This window comes from Bufo gargarizans, chromosome 1, assembly GCF_014858855.1.
Source record: "Bufo gargarizans isolate SCDJY-AF-19 chromosome 1, ASM1485885v1, whole genome shotgun sequence".
In the NCBI taxonomy this organism is placed as follows: domain Eukaryota; kingdom Metazoa; phylum Chordata; class Amphibia; order Anura; family Bufonidae; genus Bufo; species Bufo gargarizans.
In genome coordinates this window covers 590,116,580-590,140,888 of record NC_058080.1, presented here as the reverse complement: position 1 = coordinate 590,140,888, position 24,309 = coordinate 590,116,580, and the positions used below count along the sequence as shown (strand labels likewise).

At 45.5% G+C, this 24,309-nt stretch overlaps 1 protein-coding gene across 1 annotated transcript in view; it reads right to left on the bottom strand.

Moving 5' to 3' along the window:
- Positions 1-24,309, bottom strand: part of CCDC60 (coiled-coil domain containing 60) — a 211,675-nt gene that overhangs the window by 129,031 nt on the left and 58,335 nt on the right. Inside the window, exon 2 of the mRNA XM_044290877.1 lies at positions 9,878-9,967. The gene's annotated coding sequence lies outside the window, so the exon portion shown is untranslated. The remainder of the gene's footprint in view (positions 1-9,877; positions 9,968-24,309) is intronic.

Genomic DNA, 24,309 nt, shown 5'->3' with positions numbered 1-24,309 from the left:
CGGAATTTTCCCCCTAAAATCAGGAAAATTGGCTTCTACCTCACAGGATTATTATTTTTTTACCTTCCTCTTGATCAGCGCCTGCAGGTTAACAGGCTGAACTGTATGTGTGTATATATATATATATATATATATATATACTGCATATGTGTGTGTGTCCCAAGACTTAGCACTTCACTAAGCAGCCCACCAAGCAAATGGAAAATACTAGACAGCCACTATTGCCAGTGATCACTGTCCATCAAAGATAAATGCTAGCTGTACCATGTTTTAACGGTATTGCTGTTAGAGCCGCCTGAAATGCAATTTGATTCCCTGAAGGCTTTTCTATGACAAATGACATTGATAACAGAGTAGCAAAAATGGCAAAAGCTGGGGCAAGCATACAGAATTCCTATAAGAAAAACATATTATTCTGTATAAAATAAGACTAATGCACAGTTATGTTCAGTTAACTCTGATTCATCTCCATTATATCTAACCAAAGTCACTGATACCCCTGAAAAGTACCCCAAAGTAGGAGAGGAGCCAGATCAAACTGACAAATCTTTAGTCTCTATGTGTATACAGTACATCAGGAAAAGTTCCCAGTGTCTACTATGACCATGCTATTACATCCTTAAGGTATACATTTGGCTGCCATCTCTTTCACTAGTATTGAACAGTCAATGGCATAGTTTAGACCAAAGAATATGTGAACATAGCCTAGGCTCTAACACCTGCCATTCAAGGGGGTGTCCTAACTCTCCCCGGACAGCAGATGCTGAGGGAAAGAAGGATCAGTTATGTTAGATTTTAACATGCCGGATGTTCTTACAGAAGATAAGGTGCCGCCAAAGTGCCCCTCCTCATTGGGAACACGTGTATGGGGACAGGGGATCGGGAGGAACAGCTGTTAGCTAAACAAGTAGAGAGAAATCCCATATCAGATTGGTCAAGATAATCACCAATTTGTCCAAATAAGGTATTATGGGGGAGCAGGGAGAAATCCCAGCTTGCTCAATGGTGATTTTTGTCACATGGTCTCCTAATATTGAGATAGCTTTGGATTTTTAGTATGAGTGGAAAGCATGACAGTTAGATTTGGTAAAAGGGTTAATAAGGTGTATAAGATGGGAGGAATGGGAGGGTTTAAAAAGTTCATTTGAATTGAAGCCCTTGAGAAAGCTAAGGAGAAAACGGGGTCGGATTGCGAAGTTTTAATGTTGATGCCCTTTTTATTTATTCTATTTTGTAAGTATAATAAAAATGTTTTAAGCTATTCTGAAGTTGTGGTCCATCACCATTGGTGGAAACTCTGTCTCTCCGGGTGCCGAACTCCATATGACACACTGAGTGGGGGGATCTGGATGAAAGGAATCCAGACTAGAGAAGGGAGAAGTAGAGTCCATGAAGTTTGGTGGCACCCGGCAGTGCCTAATGTGCAGGGTGAGTTTGGTGATACACAATAGTTTGATCAGGGGTCCGGTGAGTAGAATACTGCATGTATCTAGAAACAAAATAGCATAGCGTTCCTGATGTCGTGCTCTAGCACAGATACAGCTTTACAAGTCCCCAACAGTCCCTGCGATCACGACTTGTATTTAAATATCCACTACAATGGGACTCGGAGCACAAATGTCTTTCTTATAGATTGCAAATAAGGTATTTTTATGTAAACAATCTCACCACATGTGGGCGATCGCACTGCCACCCAATAGGCTTGAAGCACTGCACAGCGTGCAAGCTGAATCACAGTCTTGGAATCTGTACACACATCCAGCCGCTATTCACACCATGCAGTTTCTCTGGATGGTGACTGATATGATCCTTAGGCCTCATGCACACGACCGTTGTGTGTTTTGTGGTCTGCAAAGTATGGATGGCGTCTGTGTGCGCTCCACAATTTGCGGAACGGCGCAGACAGCCATTAATATAACTGCCTATTCTTGTCTGCAAAACGGATAATAATAGGACAGGTTATATTTTTTTTGTGGACCACGGAATTCCGTGTGCTGTACGCATCTTTTGCGGCTCGGATGCGGACCAAAACAACGGTCGTGTGCATGAGGCCTTAGTGTGCCTTAAGAGGACAAAACAATGGAAAAGGCACCCTGCGTAAGATCCACAAGACATAGGGAACAGCCCCAATTTTATTCTACTCACAGAATAAAGCTTTTTAAAACGCATTTAAAGGCTTCTTTCCCTTTTACCTGACCGGTTTTGCCTTCACGCCCTTGAATAAAGCCATGAAGACTAAACCTTCTTGTGGATCTTACCCAGGGTGCCTTTTCCATTGTTTTGTCCTCCTAAGGGCTCATGCACACAACAGTATATATTTTGCAGTCCGGATCCGTCTACAAATTATAATCATTTGCACGCGGATTTCCGGATCTGGCAGGCAGTTCCGGCAACGGAACTGCCTGCCGGATCCTCACAACGCAAGTGTGAAATTAGGAGGCAGTGCCTGGTGCTCACATGTGGTGAGATCATTTACATAAAAAGGCCTTATTTGTGATATATAAGGAAGACATTTGTGCTATGAGTCTTATTGTAGTGGATATTAGAATATTGCATGAGCAGATAATATTCTTGTGGCAATATTGCGCTATTGGTGTGCACCTACAGAGGAGGTGAAAGATAGATGATCGTCAGAAGAATCATACCAGTGATTGATGGCACAGAAGGGAGAAGGAAGGTGTCCTCATAGCTTGATATTCTCCAGAGAGCAGCGCAAATCAACTTAATATACTGTTGTCTGGCTGAGGGAGTGAACCTACCCTTTAGTTTGATTCTGCAGAGGTCGGAAGAACAGATTCAAAGATAAGAACTATTGTTTTTACTTGTACTTTTAGGTTTAAACTTTTTACAATTTAAACACTGGAAGAACATTTTAGGGTTAGACCTCTTGAACACGAACGTGTGTGCCTCGTGGCCGTGTTGCGCGAACACCCACCGTGGGGCATCCGCGGCGGATCGCGGACCCATTCACTTTAATGGGTCTGCGATCCGCCCGTTTCGAAAAAAGATAGGACATTTTCTATCTTTTTGCGGAATGGAAGTATGGGACGAAACCCCATGGAAGCACTCCGTAGTGCTTCTGTAGGGTCCTGTTCCGTGCTTCCATTCCGCATCTCCGGATTTGCGGACCCATTGAAGTGAATGGGCCCGCATCTGTGATGCGGAATGCACACGGAACGGTGCCAGTGTATTGCGGATCTGCAAATACGGTCCACAATATGGCCGCAGAGCGCACATGTTGGTGTGCAATAAGCCTTAGTTTTACTCTCTTTGGCTACGAGCCTCTTTGTCTCCAACTCGGCTGCCTTTATCTGTCTTTTATACATTCTATTTTTCTCCCTATACTTTTTTAAGTGCTTGTTCGCTTTATTAATTTTTTTTTTTTTTTTTTTTTAAAGATCTTTTTATTGAAATGAGAATCCACAAGTACATTCATGAACAAAGAACATCATGTACAAAAATAGCATCAGAGCACATTTATACAGGCAGTTTGTTAACGTTGGATTCCTCAAATCACAATTTTACAATTTAAGCCCCCCCCCCACCCCACCCCCCTCATTCGTGACCCCATCCCGAACCCCCCTCCCAACTCCCCACCCCTGAACGCCAGTCCAGGACCATAGGACTAGAAGCGGTATCAGCACTGAGCCACTCCTCCTACACCCCCAAGAAAGTATTCCCCAAGTGCCACGTTACACCTCCAGCTTCCCTAAACTATTTGCAAGCTGGGCCTTTAGATACCAGCCAGTCTGTTTAAACGGAGCTATAAGTTCTTGTATTTCAACATCGGATAACCGTTTCTCTACGAACTTCCTCCACTTTTTGATGAACCTTTCCACTAGGCGCTCCTTGTCCTGCTCCACCTCCAATCTCTCCAGGTAAAGAACCTTCTTCATTGTCCCAATGACCTCCTCCCACACCGGACCCTCCCTCTCTAGCCAGTGCCGTAAAAGAGACTTCTTTACCGACATCAATAGAAGGTGCACACCAGGCTTAGCAACCACCGATCCCAATTCCTCTTCCTGGTTCAAAGGTATATAGTGGAATATGCACTGTTGTGGCGTGGGACCCACTATCTCTCCCCAAATGTCCTCTATCGAGTCAATGGCCTGCTTCCACAATGGCTGCACCATTGGACATTCCCAAATGGCATGTAGTAGTCCTGCTTTCGGGAGATTACACTTAGGGCACTCACGCAGATAATGAGCAGGGGCATCATGGTAGGATAAATTAAAAGCGTACGTTGCTCTATGCATCAGCCTCAGTTGCGTCTCCCTCCACTGCTCATTGTACATTGCTCGCCTAACCAGTTCCATTCCCGTCCTCATTTTTTTCGCTATATTTAGGTCAGATAACTCCCTTTCCCAAGCTTTGTATGCCCCTTTCACCAAGCCTATTGTCTGAATGCCGTGCAGACGCCTATGTAATTCAGAGAGGGGTACATGGGAACCATCACTACCTAGCAATGCCGCAAACCATGCCAGCCTCTCCGATTCCCCGACCGAGAGCGCCTGAGCCCTACAATAACTTCTAATTTGCTGGTAAGGAAGGTAGTGGGCTTCCTGGAAGCAAAACTGTGTTTTCACCTGATCCCAAGGTAGCCAGTGAAGGCCGGGAGTCTGTAGCAAGTCCTGAAGCCGCATGATGTTCTTTTCCCTCCATGACTGGAACATAGTGTTCTCTCTACCCTGGGGGAACGCCGGCAAAGACCACAGTGGAAGCCTGGGCAACAAGTAGCAAGGAAGGCCATAAATCTTCCTAATCGCCTTCCACGCCATTATGGTATCTTTCAATAGAATGGACTGTCTTATTGACACCGGAATGTCTTTCAGTCTGGAGTGAAGCAAAGCCTCAAGATCCTCACCCTCAGCTAGTTCCCTTTCGAAGGCTATCGCCGAATAGTGACCCGTGCCCCACACCCAGTCTCGCACATGTCTGAATAGCGACGCTAGGTTGTAGTGACGAATATTCGGTAGCTGCAGCCCCCCCTCGTCTTTCAGCATCGTTAATTTGGCATAGGCGATGCGCGGCCTCTTGGTTTTCCAGAGGAAGCGGTTGAACGCTCTCTGCATCCTAACAACATCCGTGTGTTTGAGCAGCAGTGGAATCGTCTGGAGCGGGTAGAGTAGCTTCGGGAAGCTTACCATTTTAATTAAATGGGCCCTCCCACACACCGACAATGGCAGATCCTGCCACCTCTCCAGTTCATTTTCTATTTTGAGGAAGAGAGGGGGGTAATTCAGAGCGTATATTGACGCAGGGGTACGCCCAATTTTAATTCCCAAGTAGGTCAAGTAATCTTTCCGAATTTCCACCCTATTTTGTAAATCATTCGCTACGGGGGATCTGTGATCCAGGAACAGTAGCTGGCTTTTTGTCGCATTGACCCTATAGCCTGTAGCACCACCATAAAGATTTAAAGCCTCTAACGTCCTCTCTAATTGAAGCTCCGGATATCTAAGATATAACAAGATGTCATCTGCAAAGCAGCTGACTTTCAGCTCCTTGGACCCTATTCTAATGCCGTCAAAGGTGTCAGATTTAATCAGCCATCTCACCAGGGGTTCCATTGCCAGGTTGAAGAGCAATGGGGACAAGGGGCAGCCCTGCCGCGTACCCTTTTCCAGAGTGATTGGCTTGGATAAAAAGCCCGGCACACTCACTCGTGCCTGGGGGTTATCATAGAGCGCCCTCAGGAAATTTCTGAAGCGACCTGTGATGTTAACCCTGTCCAGCACCATGTCTAACCATTGCCAATTGACATTGTCAAATGCCTTCTCGGCATCCACTGCCAACAACGCTGGAGAAGGACCGCTTTTAGACTCTTTATATCCGCTCAGGGCTGCCAACACCTTGCGTATATTAGTCACCGCAGATCTCCCTTTCATGAACCCTACCTGATGCGAACCAATTAAATTAGGCACACAATCAGCCAATCTATTGGCCAAGATTTTCGACAGGATCTTCACGTCCTGGTTTATCAGGGAGATCGGCCTGTATGCGCTGGGCTGCATCAAATCCCTTCCCGGCTTAGGGAGGATCTTTATGTAAGCCGTCTTGCCTGAGTCAGGAAGATTTCCCCCAGCCATAATGCTATTGAATATACCACTCAACGTCGGGGATAGTTCTGGGATCAAGGCCTTATAGAATTCCGCAGGGAATCCGTCCGGGCCCGGGGCTTTGCCATTCGACAGGGATTCGATTGTCGACCCTAGTTCCTCGTCACTGACGTCTCGGCTCAACGATTCCAGCATTTCGGTGGACAGGCGTGGCAGGTCTACCATGTCTAAGAGGTTCCTAGCTTCCTGGGGCCTGGGGGGATCACTCGCATATAGCGCTTGGAAGTAGTCGCCCAATACTCCCACAATATCTTTCGGCTGGGAGCATAACTTTCCCAATTTATCTTTAAGGGGATGCAGGGTCGTCTGTTTAACGTAGGGACGAGTTAAATTTGCTAGCAGCCGCCCCGCCTTGTTGCCCACCCGAAAGAACTTAGCCTTCTGATAATCCCCAAACCACTTTTCCTGCCTTTCCTGACAGTAGTCAAAACTGTGCTTGGCTGTAACCCATAGGACTTTATTGGGGGTTGTGGGATTTTGTAGGAATTCAGTGTATGTCTCCCGCACCTTCTGGGTGGCCTCCTCAAATTTTCTCCTTGCTTCTCTCTTTTTCCCTATCGAATAGGACATTATTCGGCCCCTGAGTACCGCTTTGGCCGCATCCCAGAATAGATTCTGGTTCGACGCCTGATCCGCGTTGTCCTGCGAGTATTCCCACCACCACCCTTTTAGCTTATCTGTAAAATCCCTATCCTTGGCTAAGTGCAGGGGCATTCTCCATATAAAATCCTGACCTCTGGGAACTGTGTCCACGATTTCCATAACCACTGGAGCATGGTCCGAGATTAATAAGTCAGAGATTTCCACCAATTTAACTCTGGACAGCATCCTCTGAGATGCCAAGAAATAGTCAATCCGGGACCATGACCCCTGGGCATGGGAATAATGGGTATATTCGCGATCCACTGGATGACGGTAACGCCAGGCATCATACAGGCCCGTTTTCTGTATCAGAGGGAGTAACGTCTGGGCCCTATACTGCCGAGTATTATTTTCGGAGGTACCACGTTTCCTGTCCTCCTGTTCGTTATGCACTCTATTAAAGTCTCCTGCCACTAATAGCATCTGTGAGTCCTCGCCTAAGATATCTTGCTCCAAGGACTTGTAAAAGTCCATCTGGGAGGTGTTGGGTGCATAGACATTGTGCAGGACTATCTGCCCCACCGGAGAATCTAAGCTCACTCGCATCCATCGACCCTGCTTGTCAGTAGATACCGAGGAAATCTCGTAGCGTAGGCGTCTATGGAACAGAATCATGATGCCTGACTTCCTGCCCATCGAGGATGAACCTACCACTTGTCCCACCCACAACTTTTGCATCCTACAAAAATCCGCCTCTTCCAGATGAGTCTCCTGCAGGAACGCCACATCTATTTTGAGTTTTTTAAGGTGGCGTAGCACAGCCATACGTTTGGCAGGGGACCTTAGGCCCTTAACGTTCCACGTGGCCACTCTCATTGATGATACTCTGTGCTTACGCTCTCCGCAGGAGAATCCGCCTGGAACCAGCTAAACCGACATTTCACATATTGGCACTTAGGTAGCAACAATCCTAACCCCTCTAGATCAGCGTTCACCCCCCCCCCCCCCTCTCCCTCCCTCCCCTCCCTCCCAGCCATGCCCCCCTACCCAACCCCACAACATTAACAAATCACTTATGGACTTCGCTTTTTTCGCGCATCCTACTGTGTAGCCGTTGTCGCTACCTATGCTAAACAGATTCATTAACTACCTCTAACTCTACTCCGCCTGCCAGCCCTTAGTGTATGGCTTAAACATAGATTTCAACACATTAACATGAATGAACCAATAAGTCCAGTGTTATCTCACGTGACCCTCCAGGGCGACCTCAACAGATGCTGTCAGACCTCACGGATGTCCTTTTCAGTTAGGGTCCGGATCTTGACGATCCAAGTCTGCAGGTCTAGGCATCGATCTCCCCGATCTCTGGCTGCCTCCTCTCCCCCTGACCGAGGAAATGGACCGCTGGGAGGACGTCGGTATGATATCTGAGAACAAGGGATCCGACTCCAATACCTCCGTTGCTTCCCCCGGTGAAAAGAAAGTATCCACCGTCCCGTCTTGGCGAAAGATCCTCAGGGTTGCAGGGTACAGCAAGGCAAACTTGACCTTGTTTCTAGCTAGAGCCGAACATACTTGCGAAAACTCCCTCCTGCGCTTCGCCACTTCTGCTGAGTAGTCGCTGAATAGGAGTATCTTGTTGCCCCTAATCGTTAAGGGCCGCACATTGCGACGGAACTTCGTCAGGATAGCGTCCTTGGCGGCATAGTTCAGGTACCTAACTATAGCAGCTCTCGGTCTTGCATTGTTGGATCGCGACCCCGCAGGTAGCGGTGGTCCCAGGCGGTGTGCTCTCTCCACCGTACATGTGCCCCGCAGCCCCAGGGCTTGCGGGATTTCCACCTCGCAAATATCCGCCAGCTGGTTCGAAGGGATCGATTCTGGAAGGCCAATGATTCGCAGGTTATTCCTCCTAGATCGATTCTCCAGATCGTCCATTTTTTCTTTCAGATACTGATTGTCACGCAGGAGGTCTCTGATATTGCTCTGAGCTTTTTCCAGCTCTTCTTCCACTATTACCACCCGCTGCTCCACATCAGCGATCTGAGTGGTATGCTGAGCCACCTCAGACTGTAGTTGTTGCAGGGCCGACGAGACCGTGGCTTCCAGGGAGGCCTTGATATCCGGCGCCAGGAGTTTAGCCACTTCTATGGCCATGGACTTGCAGGAGGCTGTCAGCTCTTCTGCCGTGGTAAGCTCATATTCCCCTTCTTCTCCCTCCGAGCCTGATGCCTCTGCACTTTTCTGCGTCAGTTGCGATGCTGAGCGGGTAAGCCTGTGTCTCTTCTCAGCCACCGGCGCCATCTTGCCCCTCACTTTCAGGTCGTCACCCGGAGGAAGTGTTGCCCGTACTTCTTTCTGCGAACCGCCCCTGACAATGAACTTCTCCATCGATGCCCCCGACACTGTTAGGGGGTTCTGAGGGTACCTTTCGGTCCCGGTATGCGGCGGTTCACCCGTTAATCAGGCCGGCCGAACGGAGAGCAGCTTACTCGCGTCTCTCCATGCGCGCGCCGGAACCGGAAGCCCTTTATTAATTTTAATGCTTTCGACATCGCTTTTTTTTTTTTTTTCCCAGTTCCTGACCCTTTTATTACCATAAGGTATGTACCACTCACAGTAAAGTGAATGAAAGCTACAATTAAACATCATAGCAGGGAGGGTGTAGGGTATTGCACCCCTGCCGATTAGATATTGGAGGCCTGATGAAATAATTTACCATCAATAGTAAAATCCTGGAATGCCCCTTTGAAGGTTTTGGCAAATCTATTATTAGTGACTAGAATTAGAATACGCTCACGCACAGCAGTAATGGCGACACACCATTACTGCTCTGTAGGAATGTCCTTTTTGGCTAGTGTCATTTTTGCTGAGTTTTTTTTTAAATTACAATACCGGTAAATTATTTTGAGAAAAACAGGAAAAAAACAGCTTGAGTTAACACATTATTAGGCGTCACCCATGTGGCCGCATTACACCCGTGTGACCTGTGAGTAGACTCCTATGGTGTCCTACCGATTTCAGAGATGCATGCGCATTACAGAGATAATCCCTGCTATAAACAATGCTAATAACCACATAATACAGCACCACACACGCCATACAAAGTCCCTGCAGCTTCCGAGCCACAGGGGACGACATGGGCAGCTGTACTGCATATGGATTTAATGGCTCACCCTTTTGTTCAGTGGGGGCTTGGCTGAAGTTTCCAATCTGCTTTCTTCAGGCCTTTCTTTCTCAGCGTCAGTCTCTTCAGGTTTTGTATCCTGGAAATGAATAACACACGTAACTAATAAACTAATAAAATAATTAATACACAACAGCAGGTAAAATAATAAAAAGGATCCACTCTGGGAAATAGGAGAACAAGATAAAGTGAAATTCTGTCATTTTTCTGTTTCTTGACTTGTAATCACAACAAAAACCAAAATTTAACTTAAGTTAGGCCACTTTCACACTTGCGTTGTTTGATTCCGGCAGGCAGTTCCGTTGCCTGATCAGGCAAACTGTATGCAATGTCGGGATCCTGATCAGTCAGAAAAATGCATTGCAATACCGGATCTGTTTTTCCGATGACATCCGGCAAAACGGATCCGGTATTCATTTTTTTCACATTTTTAAAGGTCTGCGCATGCGCAGACCGGAATACTGGATCCATCAATGCGACATTTTGAATGCCGGATCCAGCACTAATACATTCCTATGGAAAGAAATGCTGGATCCGGCATTCAGGCAAGTGTTCAGTTTTTTGGGACGGAGATAAAACCGCAGCATGCTGCAGTATTATCTCTGTCCTGAACAGTCTAAAAGACTGAACTGAAGACATCCTGATGCATCCTGAACGGATTACTCTCCATTCAGAATGCATGGGGATGAAACTGATCAGTTCTTTTCCGGTATAGAGCCCCTAGGACGGAACTCTATGTCGGAAAAGAAAAATGCTAGTGTGAAAGTACCCTTAGGCATCCGTGTCTGATCAGCATTTTTTTGTGGATTGCACACCGACACGGACCATTCATTTCACATCCGTTTTTCCGTTCTGTAGGTTATAGATCATGTCCTATTCTTGTACGTATTGTGGACAAGAATACTGATTTCTACTGATAGGAGTGAAAAAAGTGCTAATTGCACATGGAATGTGCCTGCGTTTTGTGGATCCGTGGTTTGCGAACCACAATAGAGACACTGTTGTGTGCATGAGGCCTTACTTTACTTAAAAACCTGGGAACACAAAAAAGAAGAATCCGATGTAAAATTACAGGGGGCATTTTAGACCACAGATACTGTATTTAGACTTACTTTCCTGGAAAAAGCTGGGAATCTGATGGTAATAAAGTTCCATCACTCAGCCATTAGGTGGCAGTAGAACTCGTGTTTACCCTGCTCTATTTATTTTCTGCAGGTCTGACCTGGCGTTCTAATTGCGAGATATGAATGCATGCAATAAATATGTACACAGCCTGCCCGCCTCTCCGAGCTCCCATCAGCCATATGACTGAGCATGGACGCCAGCAATAAATGCACCATTAACCCAGTGAAAAATAGCTTTTAATCAAATTAATAGATCTTATCGGCTCCTAAAACACTTTGCGTTATTTGTAAACGCTCTTGGATCATCAGTGGAGTTTTCATTCCAAAACGCGGCGTATGACGAGAAATACATCATGGTTTTGTAGGAAAAGAACTTTAATCAGACTGTTCAGAGAGATTATAAAAAGTATTTACCGGTAACTCTCCTTGGAATATCTGCGTAGAGAGATAAGAAATATCCAGCGTTTGTTTCATTTCCATTCACAAGAGTGGGTCAGCTAAGTCGCCAATATCCCCTCTTACTAGGAGTACAAAAGCGTGCTACATATATTACGTAGGTATTAAATATTAGAAAAGCAGCCCAAGGCCCCTCATTTGTTTTTAAAAGGAGTCTGACGCCCCCAAAATCGGTTTCAAAGTAAGCATACCACCATGTAGGGTAAGGGCCCTGAAACATAATCACGTTTTTCTTGCGAAAATCTGGTCCTCTGATAATCAGAATTGCTTCTGTTTCATTTTGTGCAAATACGGTTTTCAGTTCACCGTCGGCAGGGCACACCAGTAATGCCACCCAGGCCGCTCCCCTGTTTGATTGATTTCAGAGAGGCTATCAATGACACAGGCTAATTCAGGTGCACCAAACAAAGCGGTCCCTACCAATGGTGCTCTGAAAACCTTAGCTGTAGAAAAGTAAGAAGAAGCATTGCTCAGGATTAGGCCTCATGCACACGACCGTTGTTGTGTTCCGTTCCCGCAAAATGGGGTTCCGTTGTTCCATGATCCGTTTCCTTTTTTGTTTCCGTGTGTCTTCCTTTATTTTTGGAGGATCACCAGACATGAAGGAAAGTATAAAAAAAGTCTAAGTCAAGTTTGCCATGCAAATGATAGGAAAAAAAAAGGACGCGGACGCGGATGACAATCTTGTGCGCCTCCGCATTTTTTACGGACCCATTGACTTGAATGGGTCCGCAAACCGTTTTCCGTGAAAAAAATAGGACAGGTTATATTTTTTTGATGGACTGAAACCACAGATCACGGACGCGGATGACAAACGGTGCATTAGCCGAGTTTTAAACGGACCCATTGAAAGTCAATGGGTCCGCAGAAAATCACGAAATACGGAACAACGGACACGGAATGAAACAACGGTCGTGTGCATGAGGCTTTACAGAAGTAGATTTTCACAAGAAAAGTAAGGCTATGTTTTCTGGCACCTGCCCGACATGGCTGTAAGCATACTTTGATTTTGGAGATGACAGACTACTTTTTGTAGAAACTGGGAAGGGGGCTCAAAGCCGACTCCATCTGGCTTAGTAAACATACTGAACTTGACTTTTATAGATGGGCAAATGGATTTCAGCTGATGCACTTTGCCTGCTATTCAGTTAATTTCAACAAATGTGACTCTCTAACCTCATAAAACCATTCTTCAATATATCCTAATGGCTGCCAATCTTGAATTGAGTGAAAACATTTTGATAAAGGGCTTTCAGGGACTCCATTTTATTAAAAACCAGGGTCAGAGTAGGTAAAATAACAAACAATCTTTACTTAACTTCTTGATCGCCCAACGCTCCTGTTAAACTGCCGCTCCGGTGTGCATATGCTGTGAAGATACGAGATGTGCAGCACCTGAAACTACGGATACTGGAAGCCTGTGCAAGCATTTCTCCTGTGGTGTTGCTATCAGTGTGTGAAGAGTGGGAGAAGAGGGTTGCATTGACAATCCAACACAATGGGCAGCACATTGCAGGGCTCCAGATGGCGACCAAAATGGTCGCCAATGCGACTTAGAATTTACAAATGGTGACAAGATTTTTTAGTCTTGTCGCCATTTGCAACTAGACCCTCCGCGGCAGCTCTGCATTTGAACAGCGGCGGGCACTGGAGCTGATAGTTCTCTGCCCCGCCGCCGCCGATGTTCTTCTCAGTCTGAGTCAGCTCTGTCACAGCACACAATAGCAGAGCCGCTGGCAGCAGGGAGGGGAGGGGCTCGGGAGGAGTGTCATCTGATCCTAGAGTGGAAGCTGCTTCTGCCAGCCCCTCCCCTCCCCGCCCACCAACCAATCAGAGCTGAGGCAAGGCAAGCACTAGCAGCTCTGACACAAGTACAGCGAGTCTAAGAAAGAATCGAATGAGTCTCAGGTTAAAAGAATCTAAAGATCCGACTTAGTTAGAGACTTGTTCGATTCTTTCTTAGACTCCCTGTACAGTGTGCCCCCCAACACCCCAGTATAAGAAACATTGGTGGCACAGTGCGCCCCCCCAACACCCCAGTATAAGAAACATTGGTGGCACAGTGTGCCCCCCCCCGAACACCCCAGTATAAGAAACATTGGTGGCACAGTGCGCCCCCCCAACACCCCAGTATAAGAAACATTGGTGGCACAGTGTGCCCCCCCCCCCCCCCGAACACCCCAGTATAAGAAACATTGGTGGCACAGTGTGCCCCCCTGAACACCCCAGTATAAGAAACATTGGTGGCACAGTGCGCCCCCCCAACACCCCCAGTATAAGAAACATTGGTGGCACAGTGTGCCCCCCCCCCAACACCCCAGTATAAGAAACATTGGTGGCACAGTGCGCCCCCCCAACACCCCCAGTATAAGAAACATTGGTGGCACAGTGTGCCCCCCCCCCAACACCCCAGTATAAGAAACATTGGTGGCACAGTGCGCCCCCCCTTCCCCCCCAGTATAAGAAACATTGTTGGCTCAGTGGGAAGTGCCAATGAGGGTTGAAAAATAATTTTAAAAAATTAACTCACCTCCTCCAGTTGATCGCGTAGCTGCCGGTCTCCTGTTCTTTCTTCAGGACCTGTGGTGAATCACATGGTCCATTACCATGGTGATGAATCATGTGATGTATCATGTGATGAGCACAGTGATGTCACCTTTGACAGGTCCTGAAGAAAGAACATAAGACGATCAATTGGAGGAGGTGAGTTAATTTTTTATTTATTTTTTTAACCCTCATTGGCACTGCCCACTGCGCCACCAATGTTCATTATATTGAGGGGGGCGCACTGCGCCACCAATGTTTATTATATTGAGGGGGGTGCGCACTGCGCCACCAATGTTTATTATATTGAGGGGGGGCACACTGCGCCACCAATGTTTATTATACTGGGGTGTTTGGGGGGTGCGCACTGCGCCACCAAAGTTTATTATATTGAGGGGGGGCACACTGCGCCACCAATGTTTATTATACTGGGGTGTTGGGGGGGGTGCGCACTGCGCCACCAATGTTTATTATATTGAGGGGGGCACACTGTGCTACCAATATTTATTATACTGGGGTGTGCACTGCGCCACCAATGTTTATTATACTGGGGTGTTGGGGGCGCACTGCGCCACCAATGTTTTTATATTGGGGGGGCGCACTGCGCCACCAATGTTTATCATACTGGGGCGTTGGGGGGGGCACTGCGCCACCAATGTTTATTATATTGACCTTCTACTATGCATTCTGTATTCAGAATGCTATTATTTTCCCTTATAACCATGTTATAAGAGAAAATAATACAGTGAATAGACTTTCATCCTAGCAACCATGAGTGAAAATTGCTCCGCATCCGCACTTGCTTGCGGATGCTTGCGATTTTCACGCAGCCCCATTAGCTTCTATGGGGCCTGCGTTGCGTGAAAAAAACACACAACATAGAGCATGCTGCGATTTTCACGCAACGCACAAGTTATGTGTGAAAATCACCGCTCATGTGCACAGCCCCATAGAAGTGAATGGGTCCGAATTTAGTGCGGGTGCATTCCGGTATTTTGAATGCCAGATCCGGCACTAATACATTCCTATGGGAAAAATGCTGGATCCGGCATTCAGGCAAATCTTCAGTTTTTTTCGCCTGAGATAAAACCGTAGCATGCTGCGGTTTTATCTTTTGCCTGATCAGTCAAAATGACTGAACTGAAGACATCCTGATGCATCCTGAACTGATTACTCTCCATTCAGAATGCATGGGGATAAAACTGATCAGTTCTTTTCCGGTATAGAGCCCCTGTGACGGAACTCTATGGGCTCTTTCACATCTGCGTTATTGTCTTCCGGCATAGAGTTCCGTCGTCGGGGCTCTATGCCGGAAGAATACTGATCAGGATTATCCTAATGCATTCTGAATGGACAGTCTGTCCTTCAGGATGCATCAGGATGTCTTCCGTTCCGGAACGGAACGTTTTTTGGCCGCAGCAAATAGCGCAGCATGCTGCGCTTTTTGCTCCGGCCAAAAATCCGGAACACTTGCCGCAAGGCCGGATCCGGAATGAATGCCCATTGAAAGGCATTGATCCGGATCCGGCCTTAAGCTAAACGTCGTTTCGGCGCATTGCCGGATGCGACGTTTAGCTTTTTCTCAATGGTTACCATGGCTACCGGGACGCTAAAGTCCTGGCAGCCACTGTAAAGTGTAGTGGGGAGCGGGGAGCAGCATACTTGCCATCCGTGCGGCTCCTGGGGCGCTCCAGAGTGACGTCAGGGCGCCCCACGCACATGGATGACGTGATCGCATGGCACGTCATCCATGCGCCTGGGGCGCTCTGACGTCACTCTGGAGCGCCCCGGGAGCCGCACGGATGGTAAGTAATCCGCTCCCCCGCTCCCAGCTCCTACTATGGCAACCAGGACTTTAATAGCGTCCTGGGTGCCATAGTAACACTGAAAGCATTTTGAAGACGGATCCGTCTTCAAATGCTTTCAGTTCACTTGCGTTTTTCCGGATCCGGCGTGTAATTCCGGCAAGTGGAGTACACGCCGGATCCGGACAACGCAAGTGTGAAAGAGGCCTATGCCGGAAAAGAAAAACGCTAGTGTGAAAGTACCCTAAAATATTAAGTTTAAATTCCGCCTTTCCCAATTTTACATATAAAATATATAAACAATAAATAAACATATTACATAGCACTGTCCAAACTATAACTAAATTATTAAAAAATATCTCCTATGCGGTGAGCATTCGCCATTTTTTTGTCACCTTGACTGTTCTATTATGGGCCGAATGTTTCATAAAATGCGAAATGCACGCGGCTTTTTTGGTGGTGTTGTTTTTTTTGTTTTTTTTGCGCAGTATTGAGTATCGCAATACTTTTTTATGGTGACGAAAGCGAATCAAAATTTTGGTATCAAAACAACCCTACGCCGATCTGATTGGCGTAGCGTTGTCACGATACCAAAATTTTGATTCGGTTTCGATTTGGCGCCTAAAAATTTGATTTGGCTCCTAAATTTTTCAGTTCAGGAGCCAATGGCTACTAGGTATTTTTTTTAGTCTGGAGCACTGCATTGAACACATTTTATAAGTGGTCAGAAACTTGTAAATAACTCATGAAAGAATAAAGTTACGTTAAAACCAAGCACACCATTGTTTTTCTTGTGAAATTCCCAATAAGTTTGATGTGTCACATGACCCTCTTCCTATTGAAAAAACTAAAGTTGGATTCAAAATGGCCGACTTCAAAATGGTCGACTTCCTGGTCTCAGGCTCGACTTGCCTGAAATGGCTGGGACCGTCTGCTCATCCAATCACTGGCTGCAGTGGTGATCCGCCTCAGATAGTGAGCGGGAAGTCCAAACTATTTCCAGTGAGCCAAGCCCAAGAAGTCAAGAGACGCAGCACCAGGGGGTACAATCAGAAAAGATTGTTTGACCCTTCTGTTACTTCACATTAGTCCCCGGAATACACTTTTGATCTCTACTTCTGGGTTATTAACAATAAGGGCTCATGCACAAGAACTTATTTTTTTTCTATTTCTGTGACCTTTAGGCGGATCCATTCACTTAAATGGGACTGCATAAAAAACGGAATTTAATTTCTGTACGTCCGCTCCGCAAAGTATATTATGGACAAGGATAGGACTGTTCTACTATGGGCAAAATGGCCGATATCAACAGTCGTGTGAATGAGCCCTAACTAACATACAGTCATTTAAACTGCTTGGAATTGTGCAGATTTTCACATGCTATATGGTTTCTTGTGATTTTGAAAAAATTGAATAAAACTGTGAAAAAAATACACCGACAATGTGTTGGATTTTTGGTGGTAGTGACAAATCCGCGTGCTTTAGGAAGCTTTCACATGGTCATCAGTATATGTAAGCAAAAAGCAGGAGTGAAATCTTCAAAAAAAATGAGGGCATCTCAACGTGGACCTAGCCAAAGTAATAGCCTCTGATGTGTTCTCTACGGCTGGTTTCACACGGGCGTTGCGTATTGGGGCCGGATGCGTTCAGAGTGCGTTCAGTGAAACTCGCACTATTTTGCAAGCAAGTTCAGTCAGTTTTGTCTGCGGTCGCGTTTAGTTGTTCAGTTTTTTCCTCGCGGGTGCAATGCGCTTTGATGCGATTTTTCACGCGCGTGATAAAAAACTGAATGTTTACAAACAACATCTCCTAGCAACCATCAGTGAAAAACGCATCGTACCCGCACTTGCTTGCGGACGCAATGCGTTTTTCACGCAGCCCCATTCACTTCTATGGGGCCAGGGCTGCGTGAAAAACGCAGAATATAGAACATGCTGCGTTTTTCACGCAACGCAGAACTGATGTGTGATAAACATCGCTCATGTACACAGACCTATTGAAATGAATGGGTCAGGATTCAGTGCAGGTGCTATGCGTTCACGTCACGCATTGCACCCGCGCGGAAAACTCGCTCGTGTGAAAGGGATCTAATTCAACATAATTGCAACTCTTGTCTACTGGCTGCAAAAAAATTAATCGGCAAATAAAGCTCAGGGTGACGCAGGTTGCAGGGTGTGCCATAAATGGCGGAGATGAGAATGCCCGCTTTACGTATGCTCTGCCTCCTACAATCACAGAGCTTAGGTGCTGGAGACTGCAGAAAGGAGTGGACATGCCATAAATGTCTGACATGGAATACCCATTTATATTACCCTGCGGTTATTCCTATGTGCCATCTGCCATCATCCATTTGTATGTAGCTCAGACAGGGAAGATTCTCCCTGCAGTAAACATCTGAAACCATTACACTGAGCCTTTTCACTCCTGTTTTTATTTCAGGCTCTCACTTGTCGGTGTTGGTAAAGCTGGCCACAAACTATAAGTGTTGAAGGCATTCCAAATTATTTTATAATTGGGCGATAATCATTTTGTGCATGAAGCTGAAAAGAAATAATTCCAACCAATAAAAATCTGCTTCAGCTGCATTCATCAGTCATGTTTTTTCTACATTTTATATGCTACAAAATGCTACCTTATCTGATGGAACAATCCCTGACCACATGAATATGGCCATCACAAAAGTGGGTCCCATGCTCTGGACCTCCTTACTCTAGGCAGAAAGGAGTGCACCCCAGGATATGCACCAACTGGTCTCCAGCAGTCTAAAACTGTGGCCCTGCTAGAAGCCGATGGGTTCCAGGAGAGGGATTATGCCAATCGGCTAATCATCGGGAGAGATGCTTTAGGACAAACGTGCGTTCTGTTGTAGACATCCAATCTTGTACCTCTTCCCCTGACATCACCCCTGCACGCCTACGAAATATCAGTGACTGTCTGTCCGTTGTCTCTAATATCTTGTCCTCTCTCTGAAATGGAATCTTTCAAAAACTGGAGGGTTTCCAACATCTACTTATCTCCTTAATATTTCACACGGATTCGTATACCACGGATATCGGGCGTGTGCGTTCCGCATTTTGCAGATCAGCACGTCCCCCCCTTTGTTAGAAATGCCTATTGTTGTCAGCAAAATAGACAATAATAATGTTTTTTTTTTTTTTTTTTTTTTTTTTACGAAGGCTGCGGACAAATTGTGCTGTCCACATCTTTTGTGGCCTCATTGAAATTAATGGGTCCATATCCGAGATGCATAAATGAGTGAGCAAAAATACAGCTGTGTGAATGCCTCCTACATGGGAAGTTCCCATTTCAGTGTGTGGTAGACACTGCCATAACTCCTAGGCAGCAAATCCACTATCTTGGGGCTATGCTCGACTCCGAGCTTTACTTCACTCCCAGCATCCAGTTACTTGCTCACATTTCCAGAATCCACCCCTTACTGTGGACACAGCAAACACTTTTATTGCTGCTCTGATTTGTTCTCATCATTCTTCATTACTAATCATTCTCCCTCTCAGGAAACTCTCTTATCTCCAATCTATCCTGAATGTTATAGCCTAGCTCATCTACCTGTCCATGCGCTACACTGATTCCCCCACCCTGTGTCAGTCACTGCACAGCTTACCCATCCCGTATATAATACAATTAGAATACTGTACAATACAGTATAGAAAACTTCTCAGCCCAGAAAACTCTCCGCAGTTCTGCACCCCGTAAATCTCCTCCCTGTCTACCACCCTACCCGTACTCCACGTTCTGCCAATCATCTAAAAATAATCTGAACTTCTCATTCCCGTCTCCAATACTTTTCTCATGCTGCACCACTTTTCTGGAATGTGTTACCCCGCACACTCAGATTCATTCCCAACATCCACACTTTTAAGGGGGCTCTTAAAATACACAGTTTTAGGCAGGACTATCACATTTCATAAAATGACTCCTATCGTTTTATCATCATTATTCCCGAAAACCTCGTTCAACAGTAACCCCATACTCCTTGCACGCAAATGCACATGATATCAGTGCACACTGCTCACTAGCTAAAGATTGGACCATAGAAAGTCACATAGACTCTTTCTTCCCTCCTTGTATCTTCTTTTTAGAAAACACAACTCCTATATGACTTTATTCTCCTGACCACTCCTTCTCAGTTTTGCTCTTTATTTTATATCAGTGCTAGCCTATAATAAACTGTAAGGCTTACTTGTATTGATCATACCCCTCTGACAAATGTATACACAGAAAGTATACATATACACTGGAGAACAGATCACACTTTCTAAAAGAGCTCATATAGACTAGAACATTTTTCATGCAATCAAATGGGGAGTGATACGCCACTTCTTTACATCAAAAGTAGAAATTACAGCCAGATGACTACCTTAAGGTTCCTTTACACAGAAAATCAATTCAAAGCCTCCAATGGTTCCGAGCATTAGATGGCTATTTAGAACACAACAACTATGGTGAGTATCTGTATGAGTAAATGGACCTTTAGGCACTTCACAACAGGGAAACAGTTTAAAGGGGTTTTCCAGGAGTGAAATCTTGAATACCTATACTTAAGGCCTCTTTCACACTACCGTTATTTTTTTCCTTTTTGCGGGCCGTTTTTTGCTTTCCGTATACGGTCTGTATACGGGACCATTCATTTCAATGGTTCCGCAAAAAAAAAACGAATGTACTCCGTATGCATTCCGTTTCCGTATTTCCGTCTTTCCGTTCCGATGAAAGATATAACATGTCCTATTCTTGCCCGCAAATAACAGTTCGTGGCTGCATTCAAGTCAATGTGCATGCAAAAAAAACAGAACACATACGGAAATGCATCCCTATGCCTTCCATATCCGTTCCTTTTTTGCGGAACCATCTATTGAAAATGTTATGCCCAGCCCAATTTTTTCTATGTAATTACTGTAAACTGTATATGCCATACGGAAAAACAGAACGGAAATGGGAACACAACGGAAACAAAAAAACGGAACAACGGATCCGTGAAAAACAGACTGCAAAACACTGAAATAGACATACGGTAGTATGAAAGAGGCCTAAGATAGATCAATATCTGATTGACAGGGATCTGACTCCTGGCATCCCTGCCGATCTGCTGTTTGAAGAGGTCACAGCACTACTGGTGAGCTATGGGGTGGGATACCAAGCACAGCCAGTATACCGATCCATGCTTGGTATCCTGTGATGAGGCCGCAGCGCTGTCCTTTTCCAACAGCTTGATTTGTAGGAATGTCTGGAGTTGGACTGACACCGATCCTGACATTAGGTTCATCGACATTGAACTCCCGGAAAACCCCTTTAAAAGGGATCTGCCACCAGGAAAATCACTGTTAATACAGAGCCAATGCCTTGTAGGGCTAGCTCAGCTTAATATAATGATACTTTTCATTTAACGATCTGTTGCTTTATTCTGGAGTTAAGTGCACTGAGGGTGGACCCAAGCCACTCTGTGCACCCATGCTCTTCCTGTGTCAGCCCCTCCCTCTCCTTCTTGATTGATAGGACTAGGTTACTGCATAGTCATCTTGCCTGGCCCTATTAATCAAGAAAAAGGAGCAGCTGGAAGAGGATGCAGAAGGCGCAAGGGTGCACAGCATGGATTGGGCCCGCCCTCGGTGCTCTTAACTGCTCATTTGCATATGGATTAAAATACTTTTTTCTCCAGAATGCAGCAACTCATCTGAGCTAGCCCTACAAGACATTGCGTCAGGTTTAACAAGAAATTTCCTGGTGAATGACCTTCTTTAAAACCCTTGACATACTCACCAAGTACCATGCGTTTACTTTGCTCCACAAAAAGAGAGTGCTCTCAAGTGTCATTAATCCATGCCCCACTGTATATGAGCTCACCATTATGTCAGCACTGTGGCTGGCAGGTGTTATGGAGGCCAGTGGCGTAACTAGAAATGACTGGGCCCCAAAGCAAATTTTTTATTGGGCCCCCCTCCATAAACTTGGAAACCCACTCCTCCTGTGCAACCCCCACTCCTGTGGTTAGTCAAGATCAATCTCTCAGATGAGGCCCAGCAACTGCTCTGTCCGTTTCTACAGTGTCACTGTATATAATGTCATTGTATAATACTGTTCAGGGGGCTCTGACAATAAAATCCTTTAGTCCTCCTCCTGGGAGTACCCCTTCTGAGTCCAGGCCCCAAAGCAGCAGCTTCCCCTATAGCTACGCCCCAGGAAAGCGCACAATGGTTGGGATGTTCCTATAATAAAGAACAGATTATAAATTACCTAGTAGATCCCTCTGTTTTCTTGGGGTTTAGTGATATTTTTACTGTGATTTATAGCAAAATAATGAAAAGTCTACATGCTTTTTGACATTTTTTTAAATTTTTTTAGGATCAGTGATATTCATTTTCTCATCAGAAATGAAACGTAAGAAAACACATGTGTAAAATGTTACAGAATATTGCTTTATGCTAAAAAAAAAAATGTGCATGTACAGAGGTACAATGATTGACTGTGGCCACTATATCTGACTCTATTATGGGGTCACTGTTGTTTGCTCTGCTATGGAGGAATTGGGGGTCATTTACTAACATCCCTATGAAGTGGATACACCTTATGTATAAAATCACGGAATATGAATTCATATCATCTCATAGATATGGACTAAATGGTTTTGACTTTTACACAACGACATCTTTCAGGTTCCCCTAGGTGGGGCCACGCAGTAATCTCCAGCGACAGTAAAATCAGGGTGGGGCAGGGTGGTTTTAGGGTTGGTTTATAAATTATTATTAATTGCCACTGTTTAGAAATATTTTATAATATATTTTTTTTTTTGTACTTGTTGATGGCTTTGGATTATATGTGGTGTCTGTGTATAATTTGTTAATAAAGATAAAAAATAAAAAAAACATCCCTATGCCAGTTTTTGGGAGTAAAAAAGTTACAAGACCCAGTTTTTCTACCTTTTTCAACATTTTAAGCTGGGAGTGGTGAGGTAGTAGCGGGGGACTTGGTGGTGGCTGGAACATCGACCCCAGCAAATTTACTAACATTTACGGGGGTGAAGTAGTTCTTTACTCCAGGTGCACGGACTGCTGGAGGATGTGCCTAATTTATGATGCACCATGTAGCTCATTATAAATTAGGCACCTAGTCCGGAGGTGAAGGGGGGACCGCCATAAAACATATTTTTTTTCTTCAAAATGAACCCCATTGAAGCTACCGTAGCCTTTTAAAATGGCATTTGACACCAAGGCCGGGACTGGATTTTGTCATGCCCTGCTCAGCCTATGTGCGGAGGTCTGCCAGGTTAGCAGCACGTGTGTAGCCTTTTTGTTTTTGTTTTGGAATTGAGCTATATCCGCCTCCCTTCAGTTGCACTGGGTGAGGTCGTTGATTTGAGTTTAAATTACGCCCACTCCCAGTGTCCTGTGCGGGTTATAGCTTCTGTCTGGCTCAGAGGAAGGAAGGAAGGATTTACTGTTCCTGCTCAGTAAAGATAAGTTGGTTTTGTTTTCTTGTGGTTGTCTGTCTAGGCTGTTAGAGAGACGCCTGCCCCCTCCAGGTCCTGAGGGAGCAGGCTGCCTCTTTTCCCCTTTCACCATCTTAGGAATTCTAGGGAATCTTCAGCCTAGGCACGAGGACACGTTATTCCCACCTTCAGGGTCTAAACGTGGGCACAGAAGTCTAGGGAGAGCTGGTAGGGATTTGTCAGGAGGTGACCTCTATCCCCAGCTTCTTGCCTAGACACTTGTTTGTTTATTTCCTGTGTATCTTGTACCCTGTCTGCCGTGACAGATTTAAAAAGAAGAGGAGACTTATTTTGGCACATCATACGTCACTTCTAAGTACTGTAGGTCAAGACTAAGGGCTCATGCACACGGCCGTTGGTCATCCTTTCCGTGCATTGGGGAGACGGATCTACAACTTGAATGGGTCCGTGATCCGTCCACACTGCAAAAAAAACAGAACATGTTCTATTTTTTGCAGTGCATAGGCACGGAGTGAAACCCAAGGGAAGCACTCTGTAGTGCTTCCGTGGGGTTCCGTGCCTCTGTTCCGCACCAGACCTTTTGGATTGCGGACCCATTCAAGTGAATGGGTCCGCATCTGTGATGCGGTGCAAAAACGTCCGGGGGGCGGTATATTGCGGAACCACTGTTTGCGGGCTGCAATACGGGCATGAACCCTAAGTTTGTATCCACTGTTTATAATCAGTTCCTGGCTTTGACTTCATAAAAAAAAAACACAGAACCAGAAACCAAACCTTAAAAACCGCACGCCTCATACTCAATATCCCTGCAACAATTTATAACATACTAAAGTTGATATGCAAATTATCATGCCTTGAAAAGTAGGCCAGGTTTTCTGTGCGACGGGAATCAAAAACATCTCTGAATAAATGAGTAAAAATAAAAAATAAAGCCATTTAAACGACTGCGAGGCAGGCGCGGCAGGATTAGAAAACTTTAGTTGCTTTCTTAAAACTTGTAATATATTTCACTCTGCTCTTGTTTCTATAG